Source organism: Antechinus flavipes, chromosome 3 (genome assembly GCF_016432865.1).
Source record: "Antechinus flavipes isolate AdamAnt ecotype Samford, QLD, Australia chromosome 3, AdamAnt_v2, whole genome shotgun sequence".
Classification (NCBI taxonomy): Eukaryota; Metazoa; Chordata; class Mammalia; order Dasyuromorphia; family Dasyuridae; genus Antechinus; species Antechinus flavipes.
The window spans coordinates 114,640,638-114,654,242 of record NC_067400.1 but is presented as its reverse complement, the minus strand read 5'-3'; positions in this window follow the sequence as shown (position 1 = coordinate 114,654,242).

The window sequence follows — 13,605 nt, the reverse complement described above, 5'->3', positions numbered from 1 at the left end:
ATGCAAGTATCTTATACATTCTGTAGTTATTTTTAATTGGTATTTTCCTATCTCCTTCTGCTGGGTTTTAATGTTATTATATGGAAATATTGGGTATTTCTATGGATTTATTTTTATTTTGTAATTTTCCTGAAGTTTTTTTTCTTTCAAATAATTTTAGTTAAATCCATAGAGTTCTTCCAGTAAACCATGGTATCCTCTGCAAAAACATGACAGTCTTTACTTCTTTCTTACTTCTGTTTATTTCTTCAAGTGCTATAGCTAGTATTTCCAGTATTGTCAAATAAAAGTAGTGACAATAAATATTTTGATTAACCTCTGATTTTTCTAGAAAAGATTCCCTTTCATTCATATATATATATATATATATATATGCTACTTAGCATCTTAAAGTAAAGTCAATTTATTCCCATAATTTCTTTCTTTTTATTTATTTTTCTTTTTTTTGTTGAGGCAATTGAGGTTAATTGACTTGCTCAAGGTCACACAACTAGGAGTGTCTGGAGATTTGAACTCCTGACTTCAGGGCTGGTGCTCTGTCCACTGTGCCACCTAGATGCCCCTATTCCCATAATTTCTAGTGTTTCTTTGTTTTCTTCACCCCCTCCCCCCTAGAAATTGATATTGCAATTTGTCACAATATTTTTCTATCTACTAATAAAATCATGGATTTTTGTTATTAATATGATTAAGTTTATAGTTGCCCTAATATTAACTCAAGCCTGTATTCCTCTTATAAACCAAAACTTGGCTTTAGCCTCTTTGATAATAGTTTATTTAAAATTTTTTCATCAATGTTTATGAGCCATAGCGATATACTTTTTTTAAAAAGTATGTGGTCATGGATGGATTCATTTTACTTGACAATACTTATTTTTTACCAGTTTTATTTTGTTTTGTTTTTCTCTGCCTTTTTTTCTAGATCTTTAATGGTTAGACTACCAAGAAAGAAAAATTAGCAATTACAACATTTCCTCTCCCACAAGAGGACAATTATAATATTTTAAACATACAGAAGAGAATATACTGGTATTTATAATGAAGGACTAACATGCACAAGAGTTTGAAAGGACCAAGTACAATTACATATATATATTTAAATAAAATGGTGTGAAAATAGAGATTCATGGTTATGTGTGTTTATTCTTTTGCATGTCCATAAATTTTCTTTTTTGGTGCATAATTTCAGAATAAAAATAAAAAGCATTTATTTTTTTCTATTTTCTAGAACTAATTATGAATTATTTCATTGTGTTTATGAACAGATTGCAAAGGTATAGTGGAACCAGCTCTAACCAGCTTGTGAGAAATGATTGTCAAATTTTTTATTACTACTTATATTTCAAAAACCAACAAATACTACAAATCAAAGCTTAATTTATTGTTTTATTGATTGTATGTGTTTGACAAAATGATGGAAAAATATCAATAATGATTTTATTCTTTATTGGTATTTTTCTATCTCCTTCTGTTTGGTTTTAATGATATTATATGGAAATGTTGAATATTTTGTATTTTCCTGAAGTTTTTTTTCTTTCAAATAATTTAGTATCAAGGGTACATTTCAGAGGTTAGTTGCCAGATATAAACCTCTGAATAGATGTGTTTATTTATAAGCAATATACGTGTAGATATATTTATATGTGTGTGTGTATATATATATGTATATATATATACAACATACACATAGCACATATGTATATATGCTTAGCATAGTGCATGGTAGATATCAAGCATTTAAATACTGATTTAACTGTTTTCCTATGGGAATTTGTTTTAACTTTCTGACTTTATAAATCGCTGTACATTACATTAAACATTTGGTAACATCAATAGTTTGATGGCTCTATGATCTCACTGATAGTGTGTGTCTTTTTGATCTTTATTATTCTTAGCCTTCTGCTTCTATAAATCCTGTATGAAAAGGCAACTCAATGTGCCAGAGGCTTTCCTCTGGGTCTTTCAATATTTTGATGATTTGATTCAATTTTGATCTTGAGCTATTCATCACCCACTTTTAAATACATAACTCTGCTATCTGTTTTTTGTATATGTGTATTTGATGATGCATTTTGTGTAAGTGATAATCTTATATGATTTTTTTGATTGAATGACCCCTAAGATTTCTTATAGTCTTAAATCTATGAGAGTATGAATCTATGAACAAATTGAATTGATGAGCTTTTAAAGTCTAAAGTCTTGCTACCAGTCTCCCTTTTTGAATACTACTTTTCTTTTATGTTCTAGGTGGAATAGCCTCTTTGCCATTGCCTATATAGTGTTTCATCTCCCATTTCTAACTCTATATAGGCTGAGTCCTTCCTCAAATTGACTCACTCTTCACCTACATTTTTTTTAGACTTATTTGTTTCCTTCAAAGCTAATTTCAAGAACAACCACCAAAATGAAGATTTCCTTCTCTTTCCTATCTAGTTCTAGTCTCCTTTATCCCTGCCCTAAATTACTTTTGCATATCTTTTAATTTAATTTTGCAAGTTCTTGACAATTTTGATTTGCTTGATAGCAGAGCCTATATTTTTGGCCTTTAAATCCTCAGTGGCTATCACATAGCAAACACTTACTAAATATTTATAGAATGAATTAAATAAATGTTGCAACCACACATGTGTATGTGTGTATATATCCTAATCTCAAAAATATTCAAATTTCACATGCTTGTCTTTTCCAGTATGGATTGTAATCTTGATTAATTTTAAATAGTAGTGAAACTTATTGAATAAACTATAAGGTTTTGGAGATTCTGAGAAGTAGTTAGCAAATGGCATCTGCAAATAGGAACATGCAGGAAACTGCCTCATCTATAGGGACTCCTATATATGGCACCTCCATGCTACTGCTAAATATTCTCATGAATCAGGAAAGTATGAAGTGTAACCCTGGCTACCAAAAAGTCAAGGTCATGGGACACGATGCTCACCTGTTAGGAAACAATTTCTGACTGAAATATGATGGCCAAGGACAGTTGTACCCCAGTTCAGTAAAAACATAGTGACACTCAAAAAATCTCTTGAGGATATGGATATACTTTCCTCCTGAATCTCATCAAATATTTCTTATTACGAACCAAGTCTCCTGCATTATCTGTACTACTGGATTTCTTCCATCAAACACCTGAAACTAGAGGAAGCATGGTATGACAAATAAGAGGTTGCGACTTTCTGGCTTTTTTATTCGCTTATCTACCTTTGGCATCCACTGAAACCTGCTATGACAGTTAAATGTAATATATTATGCACCATAGAAAATCATGGTTAAAATTAATATTATAAATTTATGGATTTGTTTTTCATGTGGATTTATCACTAATACAAAACAGTCAAAGATTGAGGGATATGCTGAGATGGTTGATGGGGAGCTTACACCTCTCTCATTAGTTAAATTGATCACTTGGCAGGTTAGGTATTGTATAGGTGCCCCTGTGGCTAGTGCAGAGATATTTTCTCTCTCGTCTGTCATAGGCACAATGCCAACAAGAATGAATTCAAAAACACCTTTGAAATGGAAATTCTGTGTACAACTTAAGGAAATATGGGACTTTTTGTCTTTTTAGAAGTTAGCAGGTTCTCATTTTTTGTGTGAGTGATGAAACAGTTTAAAAATTTTAAAAGATCATCCCCAAATGTAATTCATATTGCTAAGCCTTAATTTTAGATCTAATAATGGTATTAGGGAAAAAATTACTTGATAAAGGTGGGGAATTAGTGTATTAAAAAGAAAATCCTCTTTTTTGTGAAATTATACTTGATTAATCTTTTTTTATGTCCTACATTTTAGCTTAGAATTTAAACTTTGAATGAAGGATTTCATATTTGCTACACTTGTATACCTTTATAAAGCATCAGAAAGAAAGGAATGGAAATTTTGTACTCTTCTGAATTTTACATGCTCTTTTTCATTGTTACTAAAAATACTAAAAGGGAACTCTGATCTCATGGATTTGGAAGTTCACTCCAATAAGCAGATCATAACTTATTTATGCCTACCATTTTGTGCAACTCTTGTCCAAGTCCTCCCATAATTTCACCCTAGGAGATCCATCCAATGTACTGTCAGCATTCCTTCTGACATTGAGGAGTTGACAATACTACATTCAGTCTATCTGTCATCTCTTGCCCTTGCCATGTGATGAGACTATTTTCCCTCCCTCTCATATATCTCCTTAATGACATCTTTTATTCATGTTTTCCCCCCAAACTTCCTCATTGGTTTTGTGCTGCAGTCTACTTTTACCCACCATTAATCTTTCCACTGCCCTCTTTGTCATATTCATTTTTAATTGTTTAGAGACATATTCTATGTCTTATTGCCATTTAAAAAAACCACCGGTAGTATGTCATTATTAAAAAACTTCACCTTTGTTTCCTTGGAAAGCTTAGTGTCATTAAAAAGAGCTTTGTAATTTGCCAAAGGTAATCAAACCTATTCTCTTTCATCCTCTTGTTCATCTATAGGTTCAGTTGCTATGCCAGATAAACATACTGATGGACCAGCTCTATAAATCACCATTCCCATGCAGATTGTAAATGGAACTCTTCATTCACTTAGTATTTATCATGTAGATGGTCAAGACAAACTATTTTGAGTGGATACAATTCTCTTTTTTACATATTTTATAAAATGAAGGGGATGAGAATAAGTCAGCCTTGAGATTTATTGGACTTTTCATAGTACCAATTTTTTTCCCAACATAATAAATTATGTATTAAAACTAAAAAAAAATTAAAAGGATGACTAGTAAATGAACATAAAAAATATTACTTGAAAGGACTATATTCTTTCCAAACAAATGTCAGCAAGGCAGAGGGGAGAGGTTATAAGAGAACAGAATACTGTGCAAATTATTTCACTTTGTCAATTATGGAAAAAACAGATTAATGAACTAATGCTGCAGGTAAATAGATATTATACTTGAAGCTCCCCCAATGTGAAGAAAAACTGCTAAGGTAAAACAATGTAATGCTCAGAAACCCCATGGATCTATATTTTTAACCAGAGTATTACCACATACATTCATTCTTCATTCTCCCTGAATAACAGAATGCATCAATTTCTGATGAGGATGCTTCACAGGGTCTGATGAAGTTCATAAATATTAGGGAAGATGAAAATAAGTGTGAGCATTTTCAAGTGTGATACATCCTAATATTACAGGTGCCACCATGTATTGAAAGGATTGCTTTTGACATGAAAAACAGCCCCTCTGACTTTCTAACCACTTTCTACAAATAAGTCAGAGAAAGTCAAAAGAATATTTGATTCTATCTTTATTTGATATGCTTTTCTTAAGTGAAACACTACTCCCATCTTTGATCTCTTAAAATAGGGACATCTTTTGAATTTATTTTACATGCGTATGACAGAAAACAAGAAAGACTAAAAAAGATGGAGATAGAGAGGCAGAGAGAGACAGAGGCAGGAAATGATAGAAACAAAGGAAAGAGGAAAAAGAAGTACAAGATAAAAAGAGATCAGATACTAGATTTTCTTCTTGTATTGTTATGTAGGTGGTCTTTTGTTGGGGGGGTTGTTGTTTGGTTTTTGTTTGTTTTTTTGGTTTGGTATATGCATGTTATATGTGGTTCTATCTAGATGTGGCTCACAGAAAAAAAAAAAAAAAAGGTATGTCTAACATTTTCTCTTCCCATCCTTCTCCAAAGAAGACTTTAACTCCTACTAGGAAGCAAAGCATAAGGTTTGGGCCTGATGTTGGTTGTCCACACTGCTTGCCTTAGAGAGAAGGGCTACCAGACAAGGATTATAGTCATCTACTCCTTTAAATATTGATAATCTAGGCGCAGGGGTCCTCAAACTTTTTAAATAGGGGGCCAGTTCACTGTCCCTCAGACTGTTGGAGGGCCGGACTATAGTAAAAACAAAAACTTTGTTTTGTGGGCCTTTAAATAAAGAAACTTCATAGCCCTCGGTGATGGGGATAAATGTCCTCAGCTGCTGCATCTGGCCCGTGGGCCGTAGTTTGAGGAACCCTGATCTAGGGGAATTGATTTTTAGGCTCAAGCTGTACTTTTGATTACTATAGCTTAACATGAAAAGAAGGCATCATGTTATATGCCATAGCTTGACTCTTTCCCCACAAAATTCCAATTCTACAATGAATACACATAACAAAGCAAAAAGAAATACATTCATCCAAGTTGATAGTAAAATCAAATCAAAGAAAGTATACACAAGAGAATAACTATCACACAATAAAGAACAATAATTCAGTTCAACTGAAAGAGTCTCAGATCTCACCCAAGAAGAAATGTCCTGAAGTCTCCAATATAGCAATTTGGGGATAAGGATATGGTAGATTTTCCACTAATATGTTATTTTCCTCTGATAATTCTCCCGTTATAGGCCAGAAGAAAGTTTTGAATTTCTTTTCTTCTCTTTATCTTTCCATCATCTCCTTCTCAATCCTTAACTCAGATGAGCAATGCTCTCCACTAATGAAAAAATACTCCAAATACAATGGATGCTCTAAGACAAAATTTATTTATATAGTATATTCACTAGTTATTTCTTTTCTTTTCAAATTCAGTTGGTACTAGCTAAATTCTTCCATGCTAGACACTAAAATTAATATTATTAAAAATAAATAAATTAAAAATAATCCCCTGGCTGTAGGAGAAACAGGTAGTTTAGAGTAATGTGCCAATGCAGTTAGGAAATTGTCCTTTATCTTTCCTGAAACACATGCAATTTAATTCAAGTCAAATCAATAAGCATTTATTATGCTTTTACAATGTGCCAAGCACTGTGCTAAGCCCTGGTAATATCTATCTGTCTATATCTATCTATCTCTATATCTTATTTTAAGAGAGCAAAGATGCGAGTAGTGTTTCACTTAAGAAGATCCCTGGGAATAGATTCATATATGTATGTATGTATGTGTATGTGTGTGTGTGTGTGTGTGTGTGTGCGTGTGTGTGTATATATATATATATATATATATATATATATATATATATATATATATATATATATATATATTTTGCTGAGGCAATTGAGGTTAAGTGACTTTCCCAGGTAAGTGTTAAGTATCTGAGGTCAACTTTGAATTCAGGTCCTCCTGACTTCAGGACTGGTGCACTATCCACTGCGCCACCCAGCTGCCCTGGAATATAACTTTTTTAATTATTTAAGAAAAAAAAAGTCCCTACTCTGAGAGAGTTGCAGAGATAACATATCCATAACTATGCAAAACTAAGATATGCACAAGATTAATTGAAATAATCTCAGAGTAAATGTATAAGCATTAATGGGGAAATAATAAAAATTTGTTTTCTTGGAATTTTATCTGAGAATTAAAGGAAATAAGGAAGCTGAGGAGGGTAGGAGACAGGGATGAAGAAAAGAGCAAACCAAGCATGGGGAAAAGCCATTGAAAATGTAGAGTTGGGATATATAAGCAGTCTATTTGTACAAAGAACAACTAGAAGACCAGAGTCACTAGAGCACAAAATATATGGAGACAAGTAAAGTGGATAAAGATTGGGAAGGTAGAAAAAGGACAGGGTATTAATGGCTTTAAATAGAAAAGAAGATTTTATATTTGATCTAGGAAGTAATAGGGAGCCAATGGAGTTTATTGAATAGGAGGTGACATCGATCAGTGCTTTAAAAAGATCACCTTGATAGATGAGTGAAGGACAAAGATTGGGCCCTTGAGACTAGGATACCAAATAAGAGGCTTGGGCAATAATTCAGGCTTAGGGTGATAAGGACCTACACCATAACTGTGGCAGGTCAGAGAAGGGAAAGAATTGCATACAAGAGATATTATGAAGGTAAGGCTAACATCACTTAACAGACCGGATATTTTAGTAGGTATGTATGGGAAATAGGTATCAAAAGAGTTAGAAGTCAAGAAATCAAAATGGGCAGTCTGGGTGACTAGGATACATTCTATAGTAATAGGAGAGTTAGGAATAAAGGAGGACAGGAAGACAAATTGAGATTGAGACATGTTGAATTTAAGATGCCTATTGGACATCCAATTTAAGATGTTTACTAGGCAGTTGGAGACAAAAGACAGGAACTTAGGATTTGAGTTTGTAGGGCCTCCCAAAGTTTACACACCCTGGCACAATCTTCAAAGGAGCAAGGTGACTTCCACTGCAAGAAAAAGTAGCTTAATAGTTAAAGAAGGTAATAGTAAAATAGAAGGATATTAAATGGTTTCTGGAGATTAAACAACTATAATCATATGTTTAATATTCATAGTATACTAATATATTTAAGCTGTTTTGTTTTCAGCAAAACCTATGGAATTTTTAACCATTTTAATGAAAAGCACTTATCTCACGAACTAGCTTCTTAGGACTTTCAAAATGGTATAAAAATTTTATTGTGGTCTTTGCTTTTAATCAACTGTTTCAATGATATTTGTAAAAAAAATAGTTTGTTTGATTTTAGCTTGATACATTTATTTTGAGGAAAATCACTTGGAGAACTTATTTGAGAATATTCTTAGCTTGGAAAATAAATGATGAAGATTGTTTAAAAAGCGCAATTCCTATGTTCAGCATAGCCAGCTTATCTGAATTGCTTTTTTTTTTTTCTTCTTTCTTGAAAAATTTTCTCTTTGATGGAGTGGGTTTTTTTTTTTTTTTTGAAATTTGGCAATAATATTCCTGTGTATTTTCACAAATGATCTCTTTGAGATGATGATTGGTGGATTTTTTTTTTCTACTTTCCCCTCATGTTCTATCACTTCAAGACAATTTTCTTGGATTATTTATGCATTGTTGTGTCAAGGTTCTATTTTTGGTTCTATTTCTGACAGTCTAATTATTCTTATGTTTTCTCTTCTTGACCTGTTTTCCAGATCTGTCATTTTTCTTATAAAATGTTTCACATTCTGTTCTATTTTCTCAGTCTTTATGACCTATTTTGTTATTTCTTGTTCTCTCATAGGTTCATTAGCTTCCTCTTGCCCAATTCTAATTTTCAAATAATTTTTTTCATCTGAGACTATCATCCTTTTCTAGTTGGTTAACTTTTTCCCCATAAGCTTCCTCTTATTCTTGGATGATTTTTTATTTTTAGTTTTTCCTCAATGTTTCTCATTTGATTTTCAAATTCTTTTTTTAGTTCTATAAATTCTCTTTGGACAGGGAGCCATTTCATGTCACTTTTTGGGGTAGAAGCGTTTTTAAATAAAATGTCCTACTCTAAAGACGAACCCTGGAGTTCCCTGTTTCCATAATATTTCAATGGTGTGGTTGTTTCTTCTTTATCAATTCATTTTTTTTAAATAAAAGATATTAGTGTAAACACTTCTAATCGTGGAGTGGGGGGATGGGGTCTCAAGCTTTCCTTTAGCTTTTCCCTCTGACCAGGAACCCCAAACCAAGAGTTCTACCCTCTTGTAAGTACCCACAGCCAGCAGCATCTCTGCCCTGAGCCAGCAGCATCTCTGCCCTGCTGCTTCTGCACTAGCCAGGTGCTGGTTCCTTTTTGCCCAGATGCAGCACATCTGGGCCTGGTGTTCCTCATCAAACCAGGTTATCTCAGTCTTCCTAGACTCAGACAGAGACAAACTGTCCAGAAGAGGAAAGTCTCTCTGTTTCCTGCTGAGGCTCCAGTCACATTCAGCTAGCCTGAGGCGTCCCCACTTGGTGTTTCTGCAGAGCTAACTCTGAGGTGTTTGCATGTCAGACTGGTTAATCCCCAGCCTGGGGTCTTTCTTCAGATCTTCTTGGGTTATATCAGGATCCCTGTTCTGCCCCAAGTCTTGATTTTTCACCAGTATATGTTCGGCCTGAAGCCCAAATTTGTCCTATTTGTGGAGGAAATTGGGAGAGCTTGAACTTTTCCAACCTACTCTGCCATTTTCCCAGAATCCTTCACTTTTGATGTTTTTAAAAAGAGGGTGCTTGTTACTTCATCACATTTCTCATTGATAGAATTCAATGTAATGTGGTAAGGTGAAAGATTTCAGTAATTGTGCAAGAGATATTTTTACCCATTTTGTATTTCTCATCTATGCCTCTGAAATCTTACCCAAAACTTCTGCCTAAATATAAAAGAACAATCCTATACACTTAGAATTGTATAAGACTTATCAGCAGCCACAATAAAACCTCCTGGAATCATATCTACCAATAGTCAAAAGAACTAAATCTGTGACCAAAAAATATCATAACCGGCAAAATTATCTATAATTTTGAATGAGAAAAAATGAACATTCAACAAACTTGCGGATTTTTAGGATTTTCTATCAACAAAACCCAAACTTAACAGAAAATTTAACATGTAAGAGTTGATATGAAAAATTAATTTTAAGGAATTTAAACATGGGCACACTGTTTAAACATGGACAAATTGTTTATATTTTTACATGGGAAAATGTTTGCTATATGTTTAAGATTCACATCAGCAATAGGGCAGCTCAAAAGAAAGATTGGCAGAATTAAGATAAAATAGTAATTGTGTCATACAAATGAGGTGTAGAGGAAGAATAGACACAAAAGTATTTGATGGGGATGAGAAGTTTATAGTTCTGAAAATCTACTCACATCGGGAATGGGTTCAATAAGCAACACATAGCACCCTCCAAAAATCTATAAAGAAATAAGGGGGAGGGATGGAGAAGCAAAAGATGAGGGGAAAAAGACAAGGGAGAGATCCCTAGGAGGGTAAGGTTAAGTCATAGCAAGGCAAGTTATGGAGCAGAATTTTGAGTCAGCAAGGATAGAAAAGACATGTATGTATGTGGGGTGTGTGTGAGTGTATATGTATATATATTTACATATGTATACATAGATATGTCTTTTTCTTCACTCCAGTTTGTGAAAGGGTGGAAAAGAATAAAGTAAATAAGATTTACAGCAGAGAAGCAAGGAACAAGTTACAAGGAAATAAAAAAATGGATATTAGTGAATATAATTTCTTCTACTAACATTTATATATACACTCTTGATCTGGTAATTTATTGTTATATATTTTAAATTTTCCCTGATGTTCTGCTGGGCATATGACAATGTTTTCTTTTGCTTTGCTTTATTTTATTCTGTATGCCTTTTCTGTTTTTCTTTTTTTCTTACTCTTTTTTAAATAAAATAAATTTTTAAAATATCAAAAGTTGATATACACTAGAGTCAAACTTTATGAATTGTGGTGAATTGAAACCATCATAATTTTGCTTGTTTGTTTCTCTCAGTTTGGAGTGATTCTGCCCAAAGTGATGAAGCAAAACCAACTAAAATGATTGGTCAGAGAACTACAAGAAGCGAAAGGTTTTTCATTTATTTGTTTCATCTAGGAAAGAGAGTTTTTAATAACCTTTTTCCATTCACCTATTTCCTATCAAAAATCACCACTGGAAATGGGATTTCATTGAAGGAAACTGCCCATTGATCCATAATTTCTATCCCTCTACAACTGTTCTATTTCTTAATGGTATCATTGCAGTCAGTCCCCAAAGAGAATTGGCAGCTTTTTAATTACTTGTTTGAATAGAGACCCGAAGAGGAAAGAGAATTGCCTTACTTTTAACAGGTTAGACTATATCCCAAGAGAAAAACTGAAGATAAAGTATGCACATTTTCAGATAAGGTATAGAAAACAAAGATTTAACCATAAGCATAACTTCAACTCTTTCTAAACTATGCCAAGAAGAACTTGGTTCTTTAAAAACAAACGAATGATTCTTAAAGACTTTTTTTCTCAAGCATTTTTCCAGAATATAAGCAATTTTGATATGCTTTTTTATATCAAACTGTTTCTAATCATAATTAAGAAATGTGTTAAAGCTGGGATCAATTAGTCTAATTGAATTTTAAAACAATGGAAGTGACAGCTGAGCATATAAAACATATTTATTTTAAAAACAAACAAAAATAAAATTTGTAGAGAATCTAAAAATAATCAACTTTTTGGAAGAGGAAGTAGTTGAGAGCTAACAATGAAACAACCTAATTAAATTATCTGAACATTAAGGAAGAAAATTTAAAAGTTGATTATGATTTTTTCTCTCTGAATTCCTGTGTGTGTGTGTGTGTGTGTGTGTGTGTGTGTGTGTGTGTGTATCTATGAATGTGATCTTGAGGGCAATGAGAGCAAAAATAAAATCTATATCCATGAATTTAGTCAGTGTCACAAAGATGATGGACAATAAACAAATGTGTCAGTGAAATTATGCATTTCAATTTAATAAACAATTATTAAACACCTGCTTTGTGCTAAGTATTATACTAGTCTATAAGGATACATAGAAAATAATTTAAATAACCTGCTCTTAAGGAGCTTGTACTGAGAGAAAATAACACATGCACAAGCATACAAACATATTTGTATAAATTATATCTAGCACATATACTATATAATATTAAAATAAAAATATGTTACAATTGATATAGTACAAAGTCTGGAGTCAGGGAGATTCACCTTCATGAGTTCAAATCTGACCTCAGTCATTTAATCAACTGTGTGACAAAAAATCATTGAACCCTATTTGTTTCAGTTCCTCAAATGAAAAATGAGATGGGGAAGGAAATGGCAGTCCATTCCAGTATCTTTGCCAAGAAAACCCCAAATGGTTTCACAAAGAGTAGAATTCTACTGAAACAACTGAACTGTATATTTCTAATGCCTAGACTTATATTTTTCTTCTGGTTGAATAACATTTAAACTTTCTTATGATCTGGCAAATTGAGTGCCTAGAGCTCATTTAGCTCCCAAAATTCAAGAGTTAAATCTAAGACAAAAGTCCTTAATGGGCTTGTAGCCCTTTGATAGTATGGTCAAGCCTATAGAATCATTCTTAAATGATGCTTTTAAATACAATAAACAAAAGAAATGGAATTACAAAGGAAAACCATTATATTGAAACAGTTATCACTTCTTAAAATGTTCAAGGATACCAGATTTAAAAACACTGGATGATTGAAGGTACTTTTACTACCATTACCCTTTAGCTGCCAATCTAAATATTTCTCCACCAATAACATGATAGTTAATTTTTCCTCAATATCAATCTATAGTCTGTGTCTCTTCAATATCCTTTAACCACATGAATAGAGCCACAACATCAGTTTAACTAACATTAATTAGTTTTTACAAGGGGATAATGAAGGCACTTTTTCCTCTCCACCTTGGCCCCTGGAGAGAAAAGCCATAAATTTAAAGAGGAAGCTAGAAAACATTTCTCCAATTAAGTTATTTCTGGATGTGGTAAAGCTATTTAATAGATCTATATCTTGTTTAAAGACACACAGTATCTCAGCTTCTGGGTCAACCCATTGCTGGGCCAAGTCAAGCACATTGTTGCCCAAAACTTCTCTGGCTTTCTGGGTTTAGATACTTAGATTTTGGCAAACTCTGTTCTATATCCTATGCCAAATAGTTGTTGGACTTCTGATGGCTCTTTTTTTGATCTTTAAATGCTCATAAGGTCATTCTTTCTCTAATACACTTTCACTTGGTTTATGGAAGAAGAAATATAAAACACAGAAGAAAGAAAAGCAACATGTGTTCAGAGTAATATGGTGGCCTGGATGGAGAGAATAGGGGCTAAGAATTCTCTTTCTCCCCCCTTATTGGGGGGATTGTTCTTTTTCCTCACTACAAAGTGAGATG